The sequence below is a fragment of the Furipterus horrens genome, unplaced genomic scaffold (assembly GCF_987537825.1).
Source record: "Furipterus horrens unplaced genomic scaffold, mFurHor1.1.pri manual_scaffold_2, whole genome shotgun sequence".
NCBI classification, from domain to species: domain Eukaryota; kingdom Metazoa; phylum Chordata; class Mammalia; order Chiroptera; family Furipteridae; genus Furipterus; species Furipterus horrens.
In genome coordinates, this window is record NW_028327172.1 from 98,741,487 (window position 1) to 98,745,578 (window position 4,092).

Genomic DNA, 4,092 nt, shown 5'->3' on the forward strand with positions numbered 1-4,092 from the left:
TATTCACCCAAAAGGGAAAGCTTAAAAAAAAAAAAAAAAAAGACAGTGCAAAAAATGCATGAGTGCTGGAAGATTTTAATTGTAAGACAAAAGCACTACATTATAATTTCAACATAATCTTTCAGAAAAGAAAATTTAGTGCAAATTAAAACCCCATTAAAGCCCGCTATAAACTTCATATGAAACACTAGAAATAGGCTTCTATGACTGGAAACATTTGATTCCGACAGAATCTGCTTGGGGAGAATGTCTTGAAAATGTTAAATGGTACAGAGAACATGATGGTAGTTTAAAATCAAGTCAACCAGGTACTTAAAAAAGACATGCTAATAGGTCTTAATACTTATAAAAACTAATTGGTTAGTAGTAGCATGCTTTATGTATCAATGATTGCAGAAGCAGTTTACAAATTTGACTTCAAAGCTTTATTACCTTAGCCAATCTCTTTATACTGTAATTAATAATCAAAGAGCCATCTTCCAATTTTTATTTTAAAAAGGTTCTACTTCATCAGTTTGAGACTGGCAAGTATTTTATATAACTGTCATTAAGCCCTGTGTAACCCAAGGCTATCCATACAAGAAAAAGAAGGGCAAGTATAGATTTTTCTCAAGGATTTATTCAATGCAGTTTCCATGACATGTTAATTGTCACATTTAGGTACTGGCATTAACCTACCTCTTAAATTTCTCCCAGTGTTTTTGTTTTTAAATGAAATCAGAGCCAGAAAAGTAACTTTGTTTTCAAATTCTAAAGTATGAACAGAATACAGCCTATCGATTACAAAATGTATACATACCAACCTGGAAATAAACTATCTTCCCAACACCAAGCGACTTAGATGTTTCTCTAAATAAAATCCAATAACCTCCATTTATCACTATTCCATGAATTAGCACCTCTCCTAATGCTTACCTATACTTACTTTGAAGACTTCAAAAAATTCCTCCTATGACAACTAAAAAAACTGATTTGGATTGGTGTTAACAAGCAACTCTTTGCTCTTACTTAGGATCTAATTCCTCTAAAGCATTTCATCCTTTTTAACTTGTAATTTTGTAACGTCCTTTTCTTCATGCCCTTAACACTTCTGTCCCCTAAAGCTATCTACCTTGGCCCTGGCTGGGTGGTTCAATTTGTTGGAATGTTGTCCTTTGCACCAGAAAACATACCAAGGTTGTGGGTTCGATTCCCAGTCAGGGCGCATATCTAGGTTGTGGGTTCAATACCCGGTCAGGGTACACACAGGAAACCAGCCAATGAATGCATGAGTGAAACAATTTGATGTCAATCTCTCTTAAAAAAAAAAAAAAGAAAAAAAATGTGAACCGGATTATAATCAACCCCTACCCAATTTTCTGGATTATAGGTATCTGACAACAATTAACAGGCCAACCACACTTAATTTGCACACCTTGCCAGAATCATTTTTGCCCGTGGAAAATTTCAGGTTAGACTCCTGAACAAAATATGTCCAGCGGTGAAGAAATGGTAGTCTGCACCCACCTCAACTTTCTCAAAACTAAGGTTAGTAAAAACCACATCTTATGAATAGTTTGGGGCCATCCTTAAATTCTAGCACACTGATAGGCGGCACTATTAATTGCTCCCAAAGAAATTTGTCATTTTATTTATTATGCCAGCATCCAGATTTTTATATGTTAGTATGACCCCAAACCAAATAAACTCATTATGCATTTTAAAACCAACACAAATATTGTGAACAGTGGGTTGGTCCTGGTTTTCAAAATTCCCAGTATCTCAAGGCTCTAAACATGAAGTACTTTTAAAGTACAAGACTTCAGAAAACTTTCCCAAGCAGTAAAACTATAAAAGTACAGACTAAAATAAAGAACACAAACACTTAAAAATTGAATCCTAATGTTAAAACTACCTCTCAAAATTGCATTCATTGCATGAATGGCACCTGGAGAGGTGTTCCAACCTGTATTCCAATACTTGTGACCAACAAATGAAGCAATAGCCACCCCAGTGTAGAATAACAAGGTTAACTTTTAAGACTTGCAATCTTATAATACACATTAATGTTAGGGAAGGAGAAAGAGTCCCAGAACCCCAGGAAGAGATTAACTCACCTGGTAGCAGGCATCTAGTAAACCAAGATATCAAAATGTGAATTAGGAAAGCAGACCTTGAAAGTTCATACATTACTTGAAAAGAAGTGGGATTGGTAGTTCTAACAAGGGTCTATGAAAGTGGAGAATTGAAATCGGTTACCTATCACTGTCCACTCGTAAACAGGAATTGAAAATCACCTGCGAACTTTGCTGACCAAATCCAAGAATATTGAGTCAGCTGCCTCTAATAGCAGCCCTTTTTTGTTCCCCAAATCTTCCATCACCAACGAACCAGACCAAAAAAAAAAAAAAAAACTAAAAATAGACTATATTAATTCTAGTCTCTTCTGAAATCCTACTAAAGCTCAATAATTGAAAGGAGGGTGAGGCAGGGACATTAAAACCCCTAAGGACAAAAATGTAAGAGAGAACAGCAACAAATTTTAAAAGCTGCAATTTATGAACAAATGACTCAGAAAAAAAAAAAAAACCCAAAACTTGAATATACTGTCAGCAGTGAGAATATCTCAGTTTATACCACAGACCAACCCTCAAAGGCTTAGCAACTGCCATCCCAGGTACCTTCAGAAACGTAAAAAGGACCAAGACTGTTTGACAAGAAAACCCCCAGATCCTCTCCATACTGGCAGACAACTGAACTTCTCCCACCCTGGTAAAAAATTGGAGATTACCTTAAGTGGGTAAGGGAAGGTGATCCTTGGACTCAGTAGGCATAGTGGTGAAAATAAAATCCTTATTCAGATCCCTCAGCTTTCTTCTCCCCACTGGGACCCTAGAATACTGATAGCCAGGTTTTCCACACTTCAAGCAGAATTTTGGAAAGAGACTTTTCTGTTGAACCTGATCAACTTGGAGGGTGGGTAGGGATGCTATCAAGGGGGTTTTTCAATAATATGACAGCTGGATCACCCAATAGTGAACTCTTAGTTGACAGCTCCCAACTCCCAGCCCAGTTAACAACATCCAATTAGCTTTTAAAATGCTTTACTCCTAAATGAGGCAAGGATCATCAAACATTTGAGGAAAATTTCTACTATGACAGGAAGAGGCCAAAGCAACATAAAAGCAAAGCATCTTGGAGGAAACAATGTCATTAATAACTTTACAGATGAGGTTAACTTTATGTGGATAATGCATCCACATAAGAACAGGATGCTCTTTATAACATAGGTTGAAGAGGAAACAAGATCGAAATGTAAAAACTTTTAAAAATTTGTTTATTTTTTAGAAGGGAAAGGAGAGAGGGAGAGAAACTTCAGTGTGGTTGCCTCTCACTTGCGCCCCCAACTGGGGACCTGACATGCAACCCAGTCATGTACCCTGACTGGGAATCGAACCAGCAACACTTGGCTCGCAGGCTGACACTCAATCCACTGAGAAACAGCAGCCAGGGCCAAAACTTCTTAAAGAAGCTGAAAGATTAAGTTGTGAAAAGCAAATTATAACACTGCAATGGAAAATAGAAAAATAGAAGTCCCAGACTCACACCCAAATAACAAGAATTCCAAGGGGGGGGGGGGCAAGGAGAATTTCAGAAAACAGATTGGGGTGACGAAGGTGATGAGAAATCAGTTCAGTAACATTTCTCAAAATTGAAGAGCAAATTTACACAGTAAGAGCCCACTGGGTACCCAGCACAACGGATGAAATAGACCCAACACAGTCATATCTGAGAGCACAGGTGATAGGGTGTAAAAAACACAAAACAAAACCCTAAGCCAACTCATGTGAACGATCAAGAATCAAAATAGCATCAAGTTCCACTAAATCTAGAATTCTCTATCTAGCCAAAGTACTGATCTAGTCAGTGACATACACCCTTTTAGAAAGGAAGGTCTCAGAGAACAGAGCTGCATAAAAAGTAAGCTCTGAGATTGAGGAAGTGAAAGATCTAAATTGATAAATAGGACACCTCCCCTCCAGAATGATGGCAAAGCCGTAACTCAAGTTACTCAAGAATTCTAAAGGGCAATGAGTTTAGACTGGAATATAA